Source organism: Macaca mulatta, chromosome 8, assembly GCF_049350105.2.
Source record: "Macaca mulatta isolate MMU2019108-1 chromosome 8, T2T-MMU8v2.0, whole genome shotgun sequence".
Classification (NCBI taxonomy): Eukaryota; Metazoa; Chordata; class Mammalia; order Primates; family Cercopithecidae; genus Macaca; species Macaca mulatta.
Genome location: NC_133413.1, coordinates 12,496,046 through 12,521,846, shown reverse-complemented (window position 1 = coordinate 12,521,846; position 25,801 = coordinate 12,496,046). Strand labels below are relative to the sequence as shown.

Genomic DNA, 25,801 nt, shown 5'->3' with positions numbered 1-25,801 from the left:
TCTACAAGGGACTTAAACAGTTCAACAAGCAAAAACCAACCTCATTAACAAAGGGCAAAGGACGTGAACAGACACTTCTCAAAAGAAGACAAACATGAAAAAATTCTCAACATCATTAATCATCAGAGAAAGGCAAATCAAAACCACAATGAGATACCATCTCATACCAGTTAGAATGGCAATTATTAAAAAGCGAAAAAAATAACAGATGTTGGCAAGGCTGCAGAAAAAAAGGGAATGTTTATACACTGTTGATGGGAATGTAAATTAGTTCAGCCACTATGGAAAGCAGTTTGGAGATTTCTCAAAAAACTTGAAATAGAACTACCATTCAACCCAGCAATCCCATTACCGGGTATATTTTCAAAGGAAAATAAATCATTCTTCCAAAAAGACACATGCACTCATATGTTCATTGAAGCATCATTCACAATAGCAATGACATAGAATCAATCTATTTGCCCATCAACAGTGGATTGGATAAAGAAAAGGTGATACATATACACATGAAATGCTACACAGCCATAAAAACAGAATGAAATTATGACCTTTGCAGCTATGTGGATGCAGCTGGAGGTCATTATTCCAAGCAAATTAACACAGAAACAGAAAACCAAATACCACATGTTCTCACTTATAAGTGGGAGCTAAGCATTGGGTACTCATGGACATAAATATGGGAACTGTGAACCACTAGAGGAGAGAGGGCAGGAGGGCCTCAGGGGTTTACCTTTTAGGTACTATACTCATTACCTGGGTGATGGAATCATTCATATCCCAAACCTCAGTGTCACACGACATACCTAGGTAACCAACCTGTACATGTACCTCTTGAATCTAAAATAAAAGTTGAAATTATTTAAGAACTAAAAATACATTTCTGTTGCTTATAAGCTTAAAAAAAATCCAGTCCACTGTTGATGGGCACCTAAGTTGATTTCATGTCTTTGCTATTGTAAATAGCACAGTGATGGACATACAAGTACATGTGTCTTTTTGATAGAATGATTTATATTTTTGGGGGGTATATACCCAGTAACGGGATTGCTGGGTCAAATGGTAGTTCTATTTTAAGTTCTCTGAGAAATCTCTAAACTGCTTTCTACAGTGGTTGATTTAATTTACATCCCCATCCATACCAACAGTGTGGAAGAGTTCCCTTTTCTCTGCAGCCTCACCAACATCTTTTTTTTTTTTTTAACTACTTATTTATTTATTTATTTAGAGAGGGAGTCTCGCTCTGTCACCCAGGCTGGAGCAATTCTCCTGCCTCAGCCTCCCGAGTAGCTGGGACTACAGGCGCACGCCACCATGCCCAGCTAATTTTTGTGTTTTTAGTAGAGATAGGGTTTCACCCTGTTGGCCAGGCTGGTCCCAAATGTTTGTCCTCAAATGATCTGCCCACCTTGGCCTCCCAAAGTGCTGGGATTACAGGCATGAGCCACCACGCCCAGCCCTTTTGACTTTGTAATAGCCACTGGTGTCAGAAGGGAAGCAAACACGAAAATGCTGCTGAGTGAACCAGAGACTGGGGTATTTGGGCAAAGCAAGGACACAGCACTCAGAGAAGGCTGAGAATCTGCACATAGAAGGAGCCTGGGCCCTATTTCCTGGGTGGCCCCCTGGGAAAGCAGCAGGACCCAGCATCTCTCACCCCTAAATGAAGGAGATGTCATGAGGGTCAAACATAAATGGCAGGCCGGGCGCGGTGGCTCACGCCTGTAATCCCAGCACTTTGGGAGGCCGAGACGGGCGGATCACGAGTTCAGGAGATCGAGACCATCCTGGCTAATCCGGTGAAACCCCGTCTCTACTAAAAAAATACAGAAAACTAGCCAGGCGAGGTGGCGGGCGCCTGTAGTCCCAGCTACTCGGGAGGCTGAGGCAGGAGAATGGCGTAAACCCGGGAGGCGGAGCTTGCAGTGAGCTGAGATCCGGCCACTGCACTCCAGCCTGGGCGGCAGAGCCAGACTCCGTCTCAAAAAAAAAAAACCTTAAATGGCAGTGTGGAGTCATTAAGGAGACAGCTCCAGATGCAGCCTGGCACAGGTGGGCTCAAGATGGGCACAGATGTGGTCAGAGGCCAGCAGCCCAGAGAGTCCTCAAGCTGGAGAAAGGAGGAGGCAGGATTATCTGAGGGCCTTTCACTAGGAAAGCAGATGAACTTTGAACATCTTCCAGGTGCCAACGGGCGCAGACTATCGGAGGCCAGTGAGAATGAGGATTCAGCAAAAGATGCCAGGGTGGGCACACAAGCCCCAGGAGCCAGGCCCTTCACCCACTCCTTGGCACTAAACCCCCTTGGAACTCAGATGCAACCAGAGGAGGAAGGAGGGAGGTGAGAACTCCTGGATTAACTGGAGAACACCTGAAGTGTCTAAGACTGCATTCCTATCACCAGTGCAAAGTGGGCCCAAAATGTAAAATCAGGGATAAAAAATAATTTCTAAAGCTTGAGTTTGAGGCCTGAGACATTTGTATCTCCTAAGCAAATAAGCACTTAGCACAGCACTGGGTATGTAGTAAATGCTCCATAAACGTTAATAATGATCATTACTACCCACACAAGCTTAAATAACAAGTCATCGAGGCAAGATGAGAAAGTAGCAAATGGCGAAAGGCTCAGAAGCACAGCAGCCATGGAAACGCACAGCCCCAGCCTCCTGCTGCAGGGAGCAAGTTGACTGACAGCCCCCAGCCACTGCTCCTGGCCCTGGGCTGCTCTCTGCCAAGTCCTCCATGACTGGAACTCCTCTATGGGCCCCTCGGCTCAGGAGCTTCCTTCTAGCCTGGCTGCAATGCCCGCAGAGCTGCACTGCTGCCTGGAACTCCTCATCCCCCGCCCTCCCTCCTTCCTCCTCTCCCCTGTAGAAGTCAGCCTGCATCTCTGTCTGACACTCCTTCACCTGGTCCTGCTTCCTCCCCTTCACCCTTCACAGGCATTCCCACAGGAAATCTCCTGCACATCTCATCCTGTCTTGGTATCTTCTCAGAGGACTCAACTTCTTCAAGGGGCCTCATCCTGCTGTCCTCGCTGTGGGTCAGAAGTTCACAGACAGCTTCCGTGAGGGAGTCAGATTGGAGAATCAAAGGGAATTAGATGTGCTTGGCGAAGAGCCAGGGTCTTAGGGACACTGCAAGCTCACATGAACTCTGGAGCAGGCGTGGGCACGGGTTCTAGACCGTTTGCCCAAGGTGGGGGCTAGATAGCAGACCCAGTCAAAGAAGCCAGCTCTACCTAGCCTGTTGAGGGGCTTTCGTTAGAGGAATGCCGGGGAACAAAGGAGATGATGAGAGCTCAGGAATTTGCTCTGGAAGCTTTATCTCCCAACATGGAATGCAAAACCCTGTCTTCTACCAAATGAAATCTAAGTTTTAGCAAGTATGTAAGGAGAGAGATTTCATTCCTAACATTACACCATACAATCTAAGCCTGATCTGAGAAACACAAAAGACCTACTGTAATTGCTGCAGAGATGTCCAACTTTTAAAAAGTACCTATGCTGGCCAGGCGCAGTGGCTCATTCCTGTAATCCCAGCACTTTGGGAGGCCGAGGCGGGCGGATCACTACGTCAGCAGTTTGAGACCAACCTGGCCAACATAGTGAAACCCTGTTTCTACTAAAACTACAAAAAAAAAAAAAAATTAGTTGGGCGTGGTGGTGGGCACCTGTAATTCTAGCTACTCGGGAGGCTGAGGCAGGAGAATTGCTTGAACCTGGGAGGCGGAGGTTGCAATGAGCCAAGATCGCACCATTGCACACCAGCCTGGGCGACTGGGCAAGACTCCGTCTAAAACAACAACAAAAAAAGAAAGAAAGAAAAACAGCATCTATGTTGTAAAAGGGTATGTAACATTTAATTATGAGGAACAGTCAATTTATATACCACTCTGAACCTCAGTCTCCTTCTCATAAAAAGAGGAAATGATACCAGATGGACCGTACGATGCACTGCGGCTCTCCTGGCCTATGGTTTTCAGAATCATTGAACCATGAGCAGTGGCGTCATTTCAAACTTTACTTTCAACAACTAGAAGATGCCAGACTACTTTTATTTGCTGTGCTTGACACTTTTTTTGTCACCAAAAAAAGATTTCTAAACAGATTTATCTTTCTCATGCCATGAGACTTTTAATATCATCTGTTATAAATAATTGCTGTTGACAGCTTATACTGACAGGTGTTTGAGCAGTTGTCAATAATATGCTCATTTTATTGATTCTTTTCTCCCTTATATATCATGACTGAAATTTCAGTAGCTCAGAGTATAAATATTAATTCAGCCATCACTCTTATCTGCCTGACACATGATCACAGAACCAACAGCTGTGCCTCTGATGTCCACATGGACTAAAAGCCACAAGATCGTGAGAGAAAAGAAAAGGGCAACAATGCAGACAGGCTAAATTAGTATTAGGTTGGTGCAAATGTAATTGCGGGCCGGGCGTGGTGGGTCATACCTGTAATCCCAATACTTTGGGAGGCCGAAGTGGGTGGATCACTTAAGGGTCAGGAATTCAAAACCGGCCTGGCCAACATGGCGAAACCCCACCTCTACTAAAAATACAAAAATTAGCCAGTCGTGGTGGTGGGCACCTGTAACCCTAGCTACTCGGAAGGCTGAGGCTCAAAAATCACTTGAACCCGGGCGGTGGAGGTTGCAGTGAGCTGAGATGGCGCCACTGCACTCCAGCCTGGATGACAGACCGAAACTCCATCTCAAAAAAAAAAAAAAAGTAATTGCGATTTTTGTCATTAAAATTGTGAAAACTGCAATTACTTTTGCACCAGCCTAATAACTCAGTGTCATCAAGAAACCCGCAAGAACAGCCACACGTTTCTTTAGAGATGATTCTCAAGATTTCTCCAAAAATAGAGTGAGATGCCAGATCTAAAAATACAAGGAGTACATGAGAGTCTACCTACCTTTCTCCACCCAGCCTCCTCCTCTGCCCGGGTCCATCACACCCGCACCCAAGCTTACACTCTCCCGACAGGAAACAGGGGCATGCTTCCTTCTCTGGGGATATTAACACTTAGGGTCACCCAATAAAGCAGCACAGTCACTTCCCAACCCTGTTATAGTAAAGACCACTAGACACACACCTCATGAGATATACAACCTACAATCAGCTCAAAAGTATGCCTCACTCATAAATGGCTGGGCCAAACTTGCCAGATTGGGGGAAACTTGGGGAAAATGAGAGCTAAAATAAAAGTAAAGTGAAAGAGGCTGGGCACGGTGCCTCACGCCCGTAATCCCAGCACTTTAGGAGGCCAGAGTGGGTGGATCACTTGAGGTCAAGAGTTCAAGACCAGCCTAGAAAACATGGGGAAACCCCATCTCCACTAAAAATAAAAAATTAGCCAGCTGCGGTCAAATGGTCCAGATAGTTTTTGATAAAGACAATAGGAGGGGCTGGGTGCAGTGGCTCACACCTGTAATCCCAGCACTTTGGGAGGCCAAGGTGGGTGGATCACCTGAGGTCAGGAGCTCAAGACCAGCCTGGCCAATATGGCAAAACAAAAATTAGCTGGGCATGGTGGTGCACACCTGTAATCCCAGCTACTTGGGAGGCTGAGGCAGGAGAATCGTCTGAACCCGGGTGGTGGAGGTTGCAGTGAGCCAAGATCATGCCATTGTACTCAGCCTGTGCAACAGAGTGAGACTCTGTCTCAAGAAGAAAAAAAAAAAGACAACAGGAGGTGAAAGGTAAGTAAATTAGAAGATCATTGCAGGTGTGTGAAAGGTGTCAGAATCAAAATTCAGTCACATGTTTAAAATTCTAAAATACAGAGCCAGAGAAGGTCATAAAAGGAGAATTCTCACTAAAAACATATCGTACTTTTTGGTATACTCTATATGCAGAATTATATATATTTGTTCGAATTTTTAACTCTTAATAACTTTAATTTCTAGTGAAAACCTAGGAAATAAGATGCTTTTTAGTGTCTGTCACATCTCAGTATTTTGTAGATGTGAACCATTTTATCATTTTAAAAACATTTCCCCAAAACATAATTTTTGTGTGTATTAATAAACCGAAATATATTTAGTCTTTATATAAAACTCAAAAATCCAAGAACAAACTTACATATTTATGTTCAGCAATTTATGTTTCAGTATTTTAACTTACTTATAAATGGCTCGGACATTTTATGAATATCTATTACCCAATTTAACATAACTTTAAGATTTCACAAGTTTATAAATGTTTATCCCATTACATTTTCCTAATGTATTTATTTTTAACAATTTACCTGGATTACCATAGCCAAGCTATCAGTCAAGTGTGAGGCTAGGCTGAAGACTGTCTGTGACCTCAGGCAAGGGTCATAACATGTCTGCACTTCCTGTTCCTCCACACAAAAGCAATGAAGATGGTAGCACCGCCTTGCCCGTCTCACAGGATCCTTACCAAGATGAGATAAAGCATAACTTCCATCCATAGAGTACTAATTCCCTTGTAAGTCATAAGCTCCTCTGGGGCAGCGTCTAATTGTGATTTATCTTTGGACTCTCTAAATTACCCAGACCAGTGACTTACACGTAGTAAATATCAATAAATACTCTTTGAATGAATAAGATTTGTACAGCAACTTACTAAATGTTGAAAGATAGAGCACTTTGTATATAACCATAAAAATTTAGAAACCTGATTATTTATATTATATATATTTATATATTCATATATATATTTATATTCATATATATTTATATATTCATATATATTTTAATATACTTATATATTCATATATATTTATATATATATATAAAAAATACTGCGTTCTAGAAGAATAAAGTATGACATGGCCATGTAGTAGAATCTTGTGTATTCATTAGACTGAGTTGTTGTTGTTGTTGTTGTGTTTTGACCAAGGAAATTGTTCATGATGTAATGCTGCAGTGTTTAAGATGGGTTGTAGATCAGTGAGAAATGACATTCCCCCTCAGAAACACACATTCCCATACACCTGCTATATTTCCCAATTAGGTGAAAAGAGGGAAATTAACAGAAACAAGGAGGCTCCCAGAGAGAGTGAGTGAGAGACCTGGAGAGGTTTGTCCTGGCCCCTGCCTTGCCTGTAGTATTCAAGGGGCTGGTGTCATTCTCTGTCCAGGTAAGGCCTCGTCAACGTTGAGAAAACAGCTAAACCCTTGTAGTGCAACAACCCTTTTAGACTCAGGCGGGCATTGCCAATCTGGAATAATATACACTGGTAATCCATGCGCTTCCATTCGAGGAAGTATTGGAAAGCATCGGCCTCTCCTTGTTCCTGAACCTGCCTCACAATCTACGAGGCCACCTCCATTTCCAGGTAGAAAGCAGAGGCTGTGCCTAGATGGCCCTGAATGACAGCTCCGCCTGCCACTCTCCGCTGTCCTAGAAAGCCTGCTTCCCCACTGTCTACCCCGCTCCGATTTCATCCTGTTTCCCAGATGAATCTCAAGCTGTGTTAGTTTGAGACCTAATGTTACAAATCCATGGAGTCTATGATCTCAAATATTCAAAAATGTGGAAGAATCATTGAGGCAGGAGCATCGCCTGAGCCCAGGAGCTTGAGGCTGAGAGTGGGAGGACAAAAGAGCAGGTGGGGAGAAGATCCTCCCTGGTGGCCCCGCAGCGCCTCTGTGGATGGATTTCACGAAATAGTACAAAGGGAAACTGAGGGTCAATAAACGAATGCCCTGAAAACCACCTGGCAAGAAACCCTTGGAAAGTTTCTTGGTAACCTCAGGGGGATGCAGGCCCCAGTTTAAAAACCACTCACTCAGAACTCCAGGACTGCAGGTGCTTGCTTAGCATCCAGGCTGCTGACAGAAGCGCTGTTTAGGCAAGACGCTAGGGGGATTTGGGAGCAACCCACCTCTCTAGGTCGATGCTTTTCAAAATGGCTTTCCTAGACCACCTGCATCAAATATTATCTGAGTGTTTATTTAATACGTTTAACATGAAGATTCCTAGGCTCTGTCTCGAATCAGCTGAAAAGGAATCTTTAGGAAGAGGGACATGTGAAACTGTTTGTTGAAGTAATTTATAGCAACGAATGTGCTTTGTTGTTGTTGTTTGTTTGTTTGTTTGTTTGGACAGGGTCTCACTCTGTCCCAGGCTGGAGTGCAGTAGCCCCTCATCATCACACCCACAGCATTCTGCTTTGTCTAAGGCTTCCAAATGTATTCCCTAGTTTCCACCACACCATGGCAGCCCCTCAAGCGCAGGGGCTGGATCTATGTCTAATTCATCGTTGTGGCCACATCCTAGCCACGTGACTAGCACATAGCTGTGCTCAATAGATACTTGTTATATGAATAAATTCATAGTAAGTAGAAGATACAGAAATGAAGAAGGTGGCCAGGTGCAGTGGCTCACGCCGTAATCCCAGCACTTTGGGAGGCCGAGGTAGGAGGATTGCTTGAGTTGAGGAGTTCAAGACCAGCCTGGGCAACATGGTGAAACCCTGTCTCTACAAAAAATAAAATAAAATAAAATAAAATAAAATAAAATAAAATAAAGAAGGGAAGAACGTTTGAGGACCTCCCAAATATAGGATTAGTGCTCAGTCACTAATACACTAAGGAGCAGATTGGCGGTATGGATCACCACAACCAAAAGGTAACCTCCAAACCATTTCGATCGGACCATCACCCATCTATCTACCATCTCTCTATATATGTAATCTATATATGTATATATAATCTATATAGGTAGATAATTTATATATCTATATATAATCTTTAAATTATGCAGTGATAGAAAGGGCAGGATTATGCGATGGCAGAGGGGATTATGCCTTGAGCTTCTGGAACTATGGAATATCAACGTGGAAGACTTGAAGACCTATTTGCTGGGGACCCTCTAAGCCTCCTAGAAAACGGTGACAAGAACTTTGGGACATCTGCGGGGACACCGGATGTTCTGGCGTTTATGAACCAAGCCTGGGGGTGCTGTGAAGTTGTGGTGGTGTTTTCAGCGAGGACAACAAGGCTGCTGATTTGTCACTCAAGTGCCCTTTGGCCCGTTGCCTGGGAATTCATCTTAAAGGTCTCAGTGAAGGAGACTGTCCATTAAAAAGCCCGATTACCCACCAGAAGCCTAATTAGTAACTGAACTTGCCCCTGGGCAAAGAAGAACCCTGAAGCCTGAATTCAAGACAGCGGCAGGGAAAACAGCAATGGTCAGTTACAGCCACCAGGTGGCGCAGGAGAATGCCAAACTCCCAGGAGCGCAAGGCAAACCCACATCCTGGTTCTCCCCTAAGAGACTTCCGTAACCTCAGAAACTTGTCTGGAGGACGGCTTGGAGCCAGACGCCGTTGAAACGGTAACCCAAGACCTTCATTTCACCCTTGCCTCGGTTTTATCCTTAAAATTACACCCAGAAAGTGAACTGTCTGATAGGGCTGGCTCTTGAGAGCCAATTGCTAAATTTTACCCTTGCCTCGGTTTTATCCTTAAAATTACACCCAGAAAGTGAACTGTCTGATAGGGCTGGCTCTTGAGAGCCAGTTGCTAAATTTTTAGTCCGTCTTTTCTCAACCTCATGGTCAGTGACACCAAGTCGGTAACTTGAAATTGGCCATGGAGGAATATTTACACCATGGAAATCGGCAAATGCTATAAATTAGTTCTTAGGAGGGTTGGTTGTTAAACATTTACCCAACACTCCTGGGTGAGGAGAGACCGCCCATAAATTGTGCTGGGAGGCAAAAGAGGAAAGTTTGGCGTTACAGTTTGCTTCTGATAATAACTCGGACAAAGTCAAATGTAGCAGCTAAAAACGTGGACTCTGTATTCAGGATTTAGGACTTAAATGTGTACTTTGCCATGTATTAGCTGTGTAGACTTGGGCAATCCATTCTTGGTGCCTGTCTCTTCATCTGTAAAAAAGATATAATTGTACCTACTTAGTAAGGCTACTGGAAGGGTTAAAGGAATCCCTACGTATAAGTCACCTTAAATAACTATACGTGTTAGATATTACTATTACGAAAAGGTGATGAAATTATTAATACCATTAATACAGAAATCATTACAATGTAAACAACCGAGACACACTTGAATTTTAAGACCTTAAAGCCATTCACCAATCTTGTTATATTTGTATATTTAATTTCACATCCTGAATTAAATTTATTTTCTGGAAAGTAACTAAACACATTGCCTGATTTTAATCCAGAACAAAAAGCTTTTCACTCTCATACGTTCTCTTTTGAATATTTGGGAAGTAAATTATATATTTCCAGGGTTTTGCTCTAAAGGCTTTTTATTCTCTTTCTTTAAATATTTTGTAAATATCAGAAAGTCAGGTGGGTTTCCCGAAGAGCATGCCATTTAACATGAGTATATCTTAAATTGTCTGAGTCCAACAGAGGTTGCTCAGAAATTGGGTTAATAGAGACTCCAAGTCTCATTCCTCTAATGAGAGGCGAAGGGTTTTTCTCCATGTTTTGGATGGTGGCAGCCTTTGAGAATAAATAGAGGAAATGATCTCTCATAGCAACAGAAGGAAAGTAGAACAATCTAGAACAACTAGACATGTGACTTTCTCTGAAACCACAAAGTAAATAAAAGACTCAGCTTTATGATTTAAAGAGCTTCATCAATTAGGTCTGGATTTTGATTGATAAAAAATTCAGGAGGTCTGCTTACATAAAATTGTGAAAGACTTTTCTAGAAGTTTTGAAGAAAGTTGGGTTGCAACCTATCCTCTGACATCCTGACATTAAGAGTCACCTGGCCTGAGGTCAGAGGAATGAATATTCAGTGACCCACCTATGTCACTTCTAACTGGCAGAAATTAGAAAGCTGTGAAATAAATTGGTCAAAGAAGCTGTCGAACTCATCGCATCATCTATACTTTAAGGCCCAGAACTGCAGTGCTTTCTGCTCCCTCCAGCCACTTACCTTTTTGACTCACTTATTATATTTTCATGAGCCAATCAGACTCGTATGTATTGATTTTCTGTTATTTCTACCCAATACTATAAGATGTGCTGTTGAAAAAATTATTTTAAAAACTACAACTACAGGGAAAATAACACTTTTTCAAGGCACAACAATTAACAGGGCATGTGCTATAAATCTGTAATAAATAATAATTTTCTACAAATCAGGCCAGGCATGGTGGCTCATGCCTGTAATCCCAGCACTTTGGGAGGCTGAGGCGGGTAGATCACCTGAGGTCAAGAGTTCGAGACCAGCCTCGCCAACATGGCGAAACCCTGTCTCTACTAAAAACACACAAAAAATTAGCTGGGCATGGTGGTGGGCACCTGTAATCCCAACTACTCAGGAGGCTGAGGCAGAAGAATTGTTTGAACCCAGGGGGCGGAGGTTGCAGTGAACCGAGATTCAGCCACTGTACTCCAGCCTAGGTGACAAGAGTGAAACTGTCTCAAAAAAAAAAAAAAAATCCAAGGACATTTTAACGATGCAGACACACTCCGAGTTTCTCACTCTGGAATGCTTGGGACACAAGAAAGTGACAGGGTGCTTCCGCAGCAAAAAGGATGCACACTGCTGTTTTTAGAATTCCTTCTGGTGTACGGTCTACTCAGCCCCTCAGGGGAAAAGCATGTGACACTCTCAGTCATATGAGACGACAGCTGTCTTGCTGTCATGGTCATACTCAGAACTATTCTGCCACCACCACAGCTGCTGGTGGAGCCCAGTTGGGTGTGTCCATGCATAGACAAGCAGCAACAAAGACAGACAACCGTCATCACAAAGGTGCCTTTCGTGACAGGCAGAGCAAGAGCCACAGGCCCTGCTGGAGCTTTTTAAAATTTAAATAAATGGATATTTTTAAAATAAATACACATGATTGAGCATGTGTAGTATGTAAAAACATAAAGATTAATTTCAAATGTAATGTTTTTATTACTATGTAATCTCACCATCCAGATATAAATCTTATAAACACTTTTGCTCAATTTCCTTCAGTCATGTTTTTGCATGTGTATGCCTCTGTGTGTGTTTGTGGAGAGACTTTTTAAAAAAATTCTCACTGTCTCTATCATTTACTTTGAAATAATTTCAGGCTTATAGAAAGATTGCAAGAATAGAACAAAGAATTCCAATACAGTCTTACCCAGATTCCCCAAATACAAACATTGTCATATTTGCTTCATATCTCTCTAGCTTTCTCTCTCTCTCCTACATACATTACTTTTTTTGAACTATCTGATGGCAAATTGCCAACCTCATGCCCGCTTCCCTTTAAATACTTCCATGTGGCTGGGCAGAGTGGCTCATGTCTACAATCCCAATACTCTGGGAAGCCAAGGAGGGAGGATTGCGTGGGGCCAGGAATTTGAGAACAGCCTGGGCAACATAGCAAAACCCCATCTCTACCAAAAAAAAAATTTTTTTAATTAGCTGAGGTGTGATGGTGCACACCTGTAGTCCCAGATACTCAGGAGGCTGAGGTGAGAGGATCCCTTGAGCCCAGGAGTTTGAGGCTGCAGTGAGCCATGATCACACATCGAGCTACGAGGTGCACTCCAGCCTGGAGACAGAGCAAGACCCTGAGTCAAAATAAAGAAATAAATACTTCTGTGTGTATTCTCTAAAAACAAGACCAGTCTTACATATACCCCCAGATTTGATTTATCAAAATCAGAAAGTTAACATTGAGATTATAGTAGAATTTAATCTACACAGAATTTGTTTAATTTCACTAATTGGCTCACCATTGCTCTTTTAGCAAAATAAAAGATTCTGGTCCAGGATCTAATCCAAGAAAACTTATGACATTTGTACCCTTGGTATCCTTTAATCCGAGTAGTTCTTCAGTCTTTCTTGTCTGGCTTTGACACTTTTGAAGAGTAAGGGTCAATTATGTTATAAAAGAGTTTTGAGTTTTTTGGTGTTTCCTCTTGATTAGGTTCATGTTATGCATCTTGGCTGGAATATTGCAGAAGTGATGCAGTGTTTTTCTTAGTGCAGGAGGCACGTGCTGTGGTTCTGACACACTACTGATATTGTTAACTCTCATCATTTGATTAAGGTCATTCCTACCAACATGTTCTACTGTAAAAGTTGCCATTTTACCCTTTGAAATTAAAAGCTATCTAACAGGGAGCAACTAGATACTATATAAATATCCTGTTAAATCCTTAAAATTGTACTTGTGGCTGGGCATGGTGGCTCACACCTGTAATCCCAGCACTTTGGGAGGCCAAGGCAGGCAGATCTCTTGAGCCCAGGAGTTCAAGACCAGCCTGGGCGCCATGGCAAAACCCTGTCTCTACAAAAAAAATAAAAAAATTAGCTGGTTGTGGTGGTGTGTGCCTGTAGTCTCAGCTACTCGGGAGGCTGAGGTAGGAGGATTGCTTGAGCCTAGGAGGTTGAGGCTGCAGTGAGCCAAGATTGCACCACTGCACTCCAGCTTGGGTGACAGAGCGAGACCTTGTCTCAAAACTAAAATAACATTTTACTTGCTGTTTTTACCATCCTTTGATGATTCTTGCTGCATCAGTTATTATTATGATGGTATCGAAAGGCAGTTCTCTCATTCCAACATTCCTTGTTTATTAGTTTGAATCCTGCTGTAAGGAAGCACTTTTTATTCTCTCCATCTATTTATTTATGTATTTATTCATTCATTTATATCAATGTAGATACTCATGGATTGTAATTTTATTCGATGAATGATAATCTGCTGCGCTTTTATTTTGATGCTCAAATTGTTCCAGAGTTGGTCAGTGGGAGCCTCTTGGACCTGGTTCCTATGTCTTTGTGACATGTCCCTATTATTCTTTGAGCATTTCTTTACTTACTTGCACAGCAAAATGTTTCATTTTTGGAATCAGCCAACTCTCCAAGGAGCTCTGGTTCCTTTCAGTGGAGGGTGGTGTTTAAAAACCATGCCTGGGCACTAAATGTGCTCACTGCTACCAAATGTCATTGCTTTTAGACACTCTCAGCAAACAGAGCCAGGTATTTGTCTGTGTCCTGAGATTCATATTGATTTCTATAACTACATATTTAAAGCTATGTATTTAGACTGATACCTCCAATTCCAATCCAACACTACAAGATGCTTTGTAGCTTTCTCCCTTCATGTATTTGTAATTCCATTCTTTGATAGTACAAAACCCTGGATTCCATTACTTTGTCAATCCTAGAATATACATAGTTTCAGAACTGCTAACACATAACACTGTAAAAACAAACCTACAAACCTACTAGCTACAATAATTACTTACAGTTTTTGTCTTTAACCTGAGGATATAAAGTCAAATTCTTCTGTTCAGAAATACTTGGTTACTTCCCCATGCTCCCTTTCGGGTGGTGATTGTTTAGTTTAATTTTTTTTATTATTATTATTATTTTTTTTTTTTTTTTTTTGAGGCGGAGTCTCGCTCTGTCGCCCAGGCTGGAGTGCAGTGGCGCGATCTCGGCTCACTGCAAGCTCCGCCTCCCGGGTTCACGCCATTCTCCCGCCTCAGCCTCCGAGTAGCTGGGACTACAGGCGCCCGCCACCTCGCCCGGCTAGTTTTTTGTATTTTTAGTGGAGACGGGGTTTCATTGTGTTAGCCAGGATGGTCTCAATCTCCTGACCTCGTGATCCGCCCGTCTCGGCCTCCCAAAGTGCTGGGATTACAGGCTTGAGCCACCGCGCCCGGCCTTATTATTTTTTAATTTGAGACAGAGTATAGCTCTTGTTGCCCAGGCTGGAGTGCAATGTCTCGACCTCGGCTCACTGCAACCTCCACCTCCCCGGTTCAAGCTATTCTCGTGCCTCAGCTTCCCAAGTAGCTGGGGCTACAGGCATGCACCATGACACCAGGCTAATTTTTGTATATTTAGTAGAGACAGGATTTCACCATGTTGGCCAGGCTGGTCTCTAACTCCTGACCTCAAATAATCCACCCACCTTGGCCTCCCAAAGTGCTGGGATTACAGGCGTGAACCACTGCATCTGGCCCTAATTTTTAAAATTTCTTTTTATAGTACACCATCTCTCTATTCATGTATGTTGCAAATATTTCTTTAAACTTATTTTCCACATTTATATTTTGTTTTCAGTACTGTTAAATGGAACTTTTAAAAGATGCATATTATCAAAAGAAGTAATTTTTTTCATGGCTTTTGTTAGAAAATTCTACTATATTTGAAATTAGGTAAATATTCATTCTATTCATCTAGTAGTTTTGTATTTTCGATGTTTACAGTTAATCTCCTTATTCTCTTCTGGAATTTACTTAGGTATGTGCTAAGAAGAAAAATCTAACTTTTTTCCCACATGTAGTCAAGCATATTTCCCAGGACATCTTTGCTATTTAAAAACTAAATGGCCATTTAAAAAAAAAAAAAAAAACAAATATTTCTATTTTTATCATCTGTGTTTTCCTATCTGTAAACTGGGTATAACAGTTTCCACCTCATCATTGCATTGCACACAGAAAACATGAACTCAGCTGGGTGCGGTGGCTCATGCCTGTAATCCTAACACTTTGGGAGGCCGAGGCAGGTGGATCACTTGAGGCCGGGAGTTCAAGACCAGCCTCGCCAATATGGTGAAACCCTGGCTCTACTAAAAATACAAAAATTAGCTGGGCGTGGTGGTGTGCATTTGTACTCCCAGCTGCTTGGGAGGTTGAGGCAGGAGAATTGCTTGAGCCCAGGCGGTAGAGGTTGCAGTGAGCCAAGATCATGCCACTGTATTCCAGCCTGGGCAACAAAGCGAGACCCTGTCTCAAAAAAGGAAAGAAAACATGAACTCAAGTCCTGCCAGACTAGTGTTTTTTTGTTTTGTTTCGTTTTTGTTTTTGTTTTTTAGACATGGAGTCTCTCTCTGTCGCCCAGGCTGGAGTGCAGTGGCACGATCTTGGCTCACTGCCAACCTCCGCCGCCCAGGTTCAAGCGATTCTCCTGCCTCAGTCTCCTGAGTAGCTGGGATTACAGGCACTCACCACCACACCCAGCTAATTTTTGTATTTTTAGTAGAGACAGGGTTTCACCATGTTGGCCAGGCTGTTCTCAAACTCCTGACCTCAGGTGATCTGCCCGTCTTGGCCTCTCAAATTGCTGGGATTACAGGCGTGAGCCACCGTGCCTGGCCCAGTGTATTCTTACATGCAAGGAAAGCACTTTGAAATATAGATTTTGACACCTGACACCCTGAATTAATGTACCAAAGAGAGCTTCAGTTGATTATAACTTACCTGGAGCCAAAATGAAGCACTTTGGGGGAACTGTTGACACTGGGATATTCTCGGTCTCATTCCTCTACATCTTGTTTTTCTCCTTTTGCCAGTCCCTGGATAGGCCATTCCTCAGATACAGAGGAAGAAAAATGAGATCAACTGCAAGACAAGAAAGGGAAGGAAGTAAGTGACGAGCAAAATGTACTAGATTAAAAGAGAAACCTGCGAAGAATTTTACCCCAAATTTCTTCTCTATATGCCTTTCTTTTTTTTTTTTTTTTAATGGAGTTTTGCTCTTGTTGCCCAGGCTGGAGTGCAATGGCACTATTTCGGCTCACTGCAACCTCTGCTTCCCAGGTTCAAGCGATTCTCCTGTCTCAGCCTCCTGAGTAGCTGGGATTACAGGTGCCCATCACCATGCCCAGCTAATTTTTTGTATTTTTGGTAGAGATGGGGTTTCACTATGTTGGCCAGGCTGGTCTTGAACTCCTGACCTCAGAGGGTGATCCACACGCCTCGGCCTCCCTAAGTGCTGGGATTATAGGTGTGAGCCACCGCACCTGGCCTCTCTATATGCTATTTTTATTCTCACATTTATTCCTTACACACACACATTTGTTCAAGAAAGAAATACAATATTGTGGTGTACTGACTCTCGCCTTTATAGACTTATTAAAAATTGCAGATATAACCCCTCGCATGCAATACATAAAACTCCAAGTTGATATTAAATACAAACTAGAGAATGAGTCTACTACTGCAAGATTATCTATTCTGTGGGTCACTTTAAAGGACTAGCTCTCCTGGTACATTTAAATCTACCCAGCTGACAAAATACAAGGTTCACAGTTGGAGAAATTAAAGCTCATGGCACTTCTGTTTGACAGCTGAAAGTCCACTCAGGGAACACTGTAATCATCTAGTTGACCTTCATCCAGAAGGTATTTTATATGTGGCCTTACTAAATAATATAGCAACGCTTTACAACATTTTATGATTACACAGACTTAGGAAAAACCACTGGTTACATTAGGTACTCACAGAGTCACTAAATGGGGGTCGCTGCAGCTACAGCAAAGGATCTATCCCACACAGTCAACTTTACAGGCATTTTCAGCCGCGGGGATGTGGGCCCTTTTCTTCCCTCCCATCTCCACCTACACAAGCATTTGGAAGAGTCTCTGCCAGGGCCAATGATGCTATTATTAGTGAAGCCTCCTTCTTGAAGGGCCTTGTGGTTTGGTGCCTGACTCAAGAGTGGTGAGGTTATGTTCCTTGTATGTCTAATGGCATCAGAACTGTTTTAATGATGTGGGGTCCTTTTGGTTTTGAGGCCAGTTCCTAGCCACCTACAGCCTGCAGTCTAACCTCTTCAGAGGATGTAGAACCCCTTCTGATTTCTTTGGAGTTTAAAGAGATTCTTGAGAGGACGCAGGAGAGAAATGGAGTTGGCGGAATTCTGTCCCAGAGAGTAGCAGGGAAGGAGGTAATAGCTGTTGCCAGGCCCTGAAAGAGAAGAGCTACCTAGTAACTAAGGCTTCCAGGATTCTAAGGGGCTGATTGCAAATTCTGCCTTGTGGGCCCATGCTCTCTGCCATCTCATTTCCACTTTCACAGCTTTCAACACTAATACACCATTGGAGGTGGTCGCACTGCACCCTATATACCTCTCTTTCAAGCACTAATATTGCAGTGGTTCTCCAAGTGTGAGCCCTAGGCCAGCCATAGCAGCATTTCCTGGGATTCCCAGACTGGCTGAAGACTGAGTCAGTAACTCTGGGGTATAGCCCCCCAATCTGTGATTTAAAAAGCCCTCCTGATGATTCTCATGCATACGTAAATACGTAATTTTTTTTTTTTAGACGGAGCCTCCCTCTGTCGCCCAGGCTGGAGTGCAGTGGCACAATCTTGGCTCACTGCAACCTCTGCCTCCCCAGTTCAAGCAATTCTCCTGCCTCAGCCTCCCAAGTAGCTGGGACTACAGGCGCATGTCACCATGTCCGGCTAACTTTTGTATTTTTAGTAGAAGCGGGGTTTCGCCATATTGGCCAGGCTGGTCTCGAACTCCTGACCTCAAGTGATCCACCCACCTCACTCTCTGAAAGTGCTGGGATTACAGACGTGAGCTGCTGTGCCTGGCCTGATGTATGCTTAAATTTAAGAACCACTGCTGAACTATAATTGTTGATTAATTAGTCTATATTCTCAGCAAGACAGAAAGTTCCTTCAGCATACAGACAAACGTATTTATCAATACACTTAAAGTAAAGACTATTATGACTGAGTGCAGTGGCCCATACCTATAATCCCAGCACTTTGGGAGGACGAAGTGGGAAGATACTTGAAGCCTGGAGGTTGAGACCAGCCTGGGCAACATAGTGAGGCCCCCTTCTCTTCAGAACATAAATAAATGAAATAAATAAAGTAAAATAAAAAATTAGCCAGGTGTGATGGAGCACACCTGTAGTCCCAGCTACTTGGGAGGCTGAGGCAGGAGCATGGCTTAAGCTCAGGAGTTTGAGGCTGTAGTCAGCTATGATCATGCCACTGTATTCCAGCCTGGGTAACAGAGCAAGACTCCATCTCAATTTTTTTTTAAGCATAGAATATACAAAATGTATGTTGCACGAATAAATGAGTGAAACAAATAGACTAGTGCAGTCCTAGGTAAAGTGCTCAGTAAATTCTTAAGACAGCATCCAGCTTGAGTTATGTGGATGTCTAATGATCTGGAGCCAATGAATTCCTCCTCCTACCCCAGAAATAAAAGAATATCCATCAGTGAAAATAAACATTTCTCTAGAGTTCATTTGGAACTTTAGGACTCAGTTACATTTAAATAAATGTGTATTTTTCTGATGGGAAATGGAATGTAGTTCCATTAAAAAGCAATTAGGAAATGCAAAGAAAGTATTATATATATAATTTATTATAAGTAAGTATATATATAAAATCTTACTTCACCACCTTCTGAGTCTTCTTTCCTATGCACCTTTTTTACATATTGCCCTCAATTATGATGTTAAAAATAAAAATTATTCTTTTCCTTATAAAAGCAACACAAACTCACTCAGATTAGAAAATACAGAAAAGCATCAAAAGGAAAGTAACACTGCCAATAACTTCATTACTGAGAGATGTAACTACCCTGGGAAATATCACTTCAAAGCACACTCGCTGTTACCCCTCAAGACAAACTTGTGGAAAAAGCTCATATTCTGGATGTGGCCCCAAAATCCAAAGCTTAAAGTCTGCTCTCTGATTTTCCTTGGCTCCACCTTGACTATTTTAGGATGGGTTAATTTAGGAGGGAAACATTGGAATCTTCCAAGAGTTTGGAGCTCCCACAGAAAAGCCTGTTTCAAAAAAGTGTGAAACCATCCTTGCCTTCCTGTAGGATCAAGTTGTGCTGGCACTGGTCTGCTCTCTCTGGTCCTTGACTTTGCTCAGGGATTCAGAGCCAGAGTTATCCATGAATGCCCATCTTGCAGTGTTTCTTTCTGTTATCTTTAAATAATCATTTGAAAATAAATAGGCTGTTGTCCTCACCATCTTGGGATTTTCCATTAAACCTGGCTTTATGGGCTGTGAGATTTGCAGTCATCACCAGCAGAAGTCAATTCTGTGGCTTTGATGTTCTGCAGGGAGAGAAGAAGCAGGTGATGAACTGAGAGACAAGGCAATCTCAAATAAGGAACAAGTAATTAAAGGATGAACAGCAGCTGTTTTTCTTAAATGACTTCTATAATTTTACAAATTTATTATTATAAAAACTTTAAGGTAAAGCTTATTGTGGGTATTTGTGAAACGGAGTGAAGTATTAAGGAGAAGGGAAAAATCACGCATCCTCCCAAATCTAAAGTAATCTCTGTTAGCTTTTTACCTTATTTTATTTTATTTTATTTTATTTTATTTTATTTTTATTGAGGTGAAGTCTTGCTTTGTCACCCAGGCTGGAGTGCAGTGGCATGATCTCTACTCACTGCAACCTCCACTTCCCAAATTCAAGTGATTCTCTTGCCTCAGCCCCCTGACTAGCTGGGACTATGGCACATGCCACCAAAGCCCATCTAATTTTTGTATTTTAAGTAGAAATGGGGTATCACCATGTTGGCCAGGCTGGTCTCAAACTCCTGACCTCAAGTGATCTGCCCACCTCAGCCTTCCAAAATGCTGGGATTACAAGCATGAGTCACTGCACCCAGCCTTATTTTTCTGAGACAGGGTCTCACTCCATCACCTAGTCTGGAGTGCAGTGGCCCGATCTCAGCACTCCACCTCCCGGGTTCAAGGGATCTTCCCACCACGGCCTCCAGAGTAGCTGGGACTACAGATGTGCACCAGCATACCTGGCTAACTTTTTTATTTTTTGTAGAGACAGGTTTTTGCCATGTTGCCCAAGGTGGTCTCGAACTCCTGGGCTCAAGCAATCCTCCCACCTTCACCTCCCAAAGTGCTGGGATTACAGGTGTCAGCCACTGTGCCTGGCCCCTCTGTTAACTTTTTGTCTTGCATTTATCTTCATGTGTGTTGAAAAATATTGTACATAAAACTCACAACCTCATTTCTTTACTAAGACTGCATACAAATTTCTGTATCTTATTAGAACAGTCTTCAGGAGCATCATTTTAGTGACATTTTCTATCACATACTGTACTGAATCATTTTCCTGTTGCTTTTAATTTTTGTTGGAAACATCTCTTATACATACATTTTTGACCATCTCTTTATAATGTTGGGATAGATTTCTGAGAGTAGAGTTACTTGATGAAGAGATTTGGATGCATTAATGACTTTCAATAGATATTGCTAATTGCTTTCCACAGCGCTCCACCTTCCACTGCTGCGACCTCAGTGTGCTGTGACCTGTGACTCCAAAAAAGCAACCTTTAAAGGGATAGCGTTTGAAAGCATCTATAGCACTAGATGTCAAAAATAAAGTAGGTTTACTGACACAATCCCTCTTAGCATCTGTATCTTATAATCCTTTTTTTTTTTTTTTTTATGAGACAAGATCTTGCTATGTTGCCCAGGCTGTTCTTGAACTCCTGGGCTCAAGCGATCCTCCTACCTCAGCCTCCCAAGTAGCTGAGGTTATAGGCATGCAGTGCCACTCCCAGCTACAGTCTTCCCAATGCATTGCAAATCTGTTTTGGATTCCATCTGGGCAGTTTGGTCTCAGGAATGCTGCACTTCATAGTCTCGTTGGTCCATGTTTCAAAGACATGGATTCCAAGAAGAGCATTTTAGAGATGCCCAAGGGGTAAACATTTCTGAAGGCAGATTTACCATTTTCCTATAATTGTGTCAAATCTCCTTATTTTTACAAGTGATCACCCCTGCACAGAAAATGTATCCCTCAACCAACCTCTCAGCTTAAATACTTGAACATTTAGTTCGTTTGAGTTTAAAAATAATACTGTGATAAAATCCTTGAAGGCCGATGATCACATGAATGAACTATGTATTCGAATATGCTGCTAGGGAGATAATAGCAATCCTGGAAGCTGTGCCCCTAATACCATGTATGGACACAGTGTCACAGTCCCAGCCAAATCGCATTACCCCAGGCCACCGTTTGAAAGATGCAGCATTAGTCACAAAAAGAGCCAGGTCAGAACATGTGTATGAATTGGTGTAATTAGAAGAATAACACTAATGTTGATGGGTCAGCTGCAGTAATTTTGTAGATGTGGGACAACAGTCAAACCAACTGACATAGATTCAGCTCAAAACTATGGAAGGGACCTTAACCATTATTGAGCATACAGATGAACAATCTAAGATTTAAAGAAGTCCAGCAAGATGCCCAAGATCCCCTGACTGCTCAGTGCCTGAGTCTTTAATTAGGTCTTCCAATTGCGAGTTCAGTGCTCTTTCTAGTACTGCATTAGCTCATCTCTGGCCCATGTCCAGGAGGTCTTGGCAAGGTCCGTGGGGCTCCACAGAAGAAGTGGTTGAAAAAAATCCTGGACACACATACAAAAGGCACAGAAGGTATCTTTTATTATTCTCCACATTGCTGCCACCTGCACATCAGTAGAGGAATTTTCTGGTGCATCCCAGAAGCTAAATCCATTTATCATATTCACCTCTCAGGAAGAAATAAAATTCACTTAAGAATTTATTTCCCCAGCCCCTTATTTGTAGCAAGCCCCGTGCATGAAGGGCTAACTCCAAAGTGAGATTCTTTTCTGATGAGATGCAAACCACTCTGCAGTAAAACATAGAACCAGGGAACTGTAATTTCCTGACCCCAACATCATTAAATGTCCGCAGTGCCATCACATTAGCTTGTTTTCATGTAATTGTATAAACACAGTTTTGCCAGTTCAAAGAACTTGGAAGTGTTTTATTATGCTTTCTTCCTAGCTGTGCAATTCTGACCACATGCCAAGGCTGAAAAACAACTAGCTTATCCATGAGCTGGTGATAATTTAGATTTGTAGGAGGGCAGCTAGACTGAAGCCTTTCATTATGCATCACCATTTCATTTTACTTTAGGAGACAGGGTGGGTCATATTCTTGGATATGGAAGCTGGGAATAAGGGACGAAGGTCAATGTCCTGCTCACTTTCTCCCTCACTGGCTCCTCATAGGTTGAACTTAATTTTAACCGATATTCATTGAATGGGTCATATGGGGAAGGTTCCATGAGAAGCCCTAGGAAGAGGGGGAATCAGGCTCATTTCTGGTTCTTTAGGAGTTTACATTGCTGAAGATGATTAGGCATGTAAATAACTTGAACTCTAAGGCCAAATGGCATAGAGCCACGATGGCCACAGAAGTGTTAAGTGACGTAGGAAAGAGGGAAATTAACCTTGTCTGAGACATTCTAGAAAGCTATAAGGAAGAAGTAGCATTTGAGCTGGACTAGGAAATCGGGTATGATTTTAGCTGGTGAAGGGAATTCTATGATGAGAAAATACTGTGAACAGTGTGAGTGAAAAGCTTGTGGCCAGGATGGGCCAGTGCGGGGTATGGAGCTGTGGTGAGTAATCCAATAGTGAGTATCGAACATTACCATCTACGACCACAAGCAAATCAGCTCTATGCAAGGGTCTTATCTAGTATTGAATCTTCATTGCCCCAAATAGCACCTAGCACATGAGTGCCTGTCACAGTCCATTCAGGCTGCCATGGCCAAATACCTTAGACTGAGTCGTTTAATAAACAACAGAAAGTTATTTCTTACAGTACTAGATTGTGCAAAGTCTAAGATCAGTACAAGCAGATACAGTGTCTGATGAGGGCTTGCTCTTTGCTTTATAGATGGCACTTTCCTGTTGTGATCTCGCATGATGCAAGGGGCAAACAATTTCCTCAGGCCTTTTTTATAAGGGCACTAATCCCGTTCATGAGGGCTCCACCCTCATGACCTAATCACCTCCTAAAGGTCTCTCCTCTTAATACTAGTGCACTGGGGATTAGGTCTCCACATATGAATTCTGGGGGGACACAAGCATTGAGACCATGGCAGTATCCAATAATGGAATGAAGGAATTCTTAGGAAAGGAGCATTGCTTCAACTGGGTATTGTCATTGCAAATAAAAGGATCCATTCAAATTCTTGCAGTCAGTGGGTTTCTGGGGAAGATGGTTCCTTTTAAGAATATATTTGGACTGGGGAGATGGATGTGACTCTGGAGACCCCTGATCGTCTTCAGATCCACTCACAGAATCTATAGTCTCTGGCATGCTTTTCTGCATTGTTCAGTTCTCTTTCAGCCAGCTTCTTCTGCCTTATCCAGGTCTGTTCCATCTTAGCTTTGACCTGGAAGTGGCCTAGTGGCCACTCTGACCCCTGTCTCCGAATCACATTCCCTCTGCTCCTACTTTTTGTTGTCTTGCCCATTTCTAGTCCTAAAAGTAGGAGTCTTGCTGGACTGGTCCATTTTTGCATGTCAGGCCAGCAGATGCCCGTGCCTACTTCAACCAGCAATGCTGGACTCAGGGAGAGAAGCAGGGGCTGTGGGCAAGGGTGTCCCCCTTGGAAACAGAGGTATGCTTGTACTCACCATCTTAAGTACACCTGTACAGGGAATAGAGTTAAGTTAGATTTAAGCCAATTGACTAAGAAATTTGAGCTGTATTCAGTAGGCACAATGTTGTGAAATGCTTTCATCAGACCATGGACTGCTGGCTCGACATTCCTTCATGACCTCAGACTCTACCAGGCCACCGGCCAGCAGCCTAACCACTTGTGACTCCAAATCTTTTCCTTTATTTCAGTCTTGTGTTTCACCTGAAAACATCATCACTCCATCCTCAATATGTCTCCATCACTCTCTGCCTATGTTCCCCAGGACTTTCTCATAGAAACCTGTGCTCTTACCTCTTCTAACAGCAGGGAAGGGGATGTATAATAATAACAGTACCTGCCTGTTGTGAGCTGAATTATTTCTCTCCTAAAAAAAAATTCTTATGTAGGTCGGGCATGGTGGTTCAGGCCTGTAATCCCAGCGCTCTGGGAGGCCAAGGTGGATCACCTGAGGTCAGGATTTCGAGACCAGCCTGGCTGACATGACGAAACTCCATCTCTACTAAAAATACAAAAAATTTAAGTGGGCGTGGTGGTGCACACCTGTAGTCCCAGCTACTTGGGAGGCTGAGGCAGGAGAATCGCTTGAACCTCGGAAGCAGAGGTTGCAGCGAGCTGAGACTCGGAAGCAGAGGTTGCAGTGAGCTGAGACCATGCCATTGCACACCCAGGCTGGGCGACAGAGGGAGACTCCATCTCAAAAATAAAAATAAAAATAAAAATCATATGTTGCACTTCTGACCCAAAGTACCTTAGAATGTGGCCTTATTTGAAGATAGGGTCTTTAAAGGAGTAATTAAGTTTAAATGAGATCATTAGGGTGGGCCCTAAACCTGGTATGACTGGTGTTCTTATAAGATCAGGATATCTGGATACAGATGTACAGAGAGAAGACTGTGTGAAGACACAGGAAGAAGACAGCCGTCTACAAGCCACGGAGAGAGTGACGCCTTCGCTCACAGTCCTCGGAAGGAATCAACCCTGCCAACACTTTGATCTCAGAGTTTGGGCCTCAAGAACTGTGAGAAAATACATTTCTGTTGGTTAGGTCACCCAGACTATGGTACTTTGCTATGGCATTCCCAGCAGAATAACACACTACCTCATGCAGTTACTGGGAAGATAAAATTGGTTAAGGCCCTTAAAACACTTGGATCAGTACAAGAAGAATTAGCAATTAATTTCCAAACCTCTTAATCCTCCATCTTTCTCTTATTATTATTGCAGAACTCCTATTTGTGCTGCTATATGTGACCTGACATCAAGCTGACTTTTCCAAACCTCCTCAATGTTCAAAACAAAGAAATGGAGAGCAGTGTTTACCTGCTACCCCTTTCCAGCAACATTCACACAGGAAAGAACTTCAGGAACTAAGTTCAAAGGAGTTGCCTAACAAAAGTTAAATATAAACTCTTAGAATAAATTCAAGGCAGTGTTAACAATTAAAAGTAAAATTTACTATTTCTTCCCATGACCATATAGGATGGAAATTCTTTTTTATTTTATTTTTTATTTTTATTTTTTGAGACAGAGTTTTACTCTTGTCGCCCAGGTTGGAGTTCAATGGCACAATCTCAGCTCACTGCAACCTCTGCCTCCTGGG

At 42.6% G+C, this 25,801-nt stretch overlaps 1 long non-coding RNA gene across 1 annotated transcript in view; it reads left to right on the top strand.

Moving 5' to 3' along the window:
• Positions 1–9,233: 9,233 nt before the first annotated feature.
• LOC106999685 (uncharacterized) overlaps positions 9,234–25,801 on the top strand; it is a 40,816-nt gene continuing 24,248 nt past the window's right edge. The window contains exon 1 of the long non-coding RNA XR_013397090.1: positions 9,234–9,325. This is a non-coding gene — a long non-coding RNA (uncharacterized LOC106999685). The remainder of the gene's footprint in view (positions 9,326–25,801) is intronic.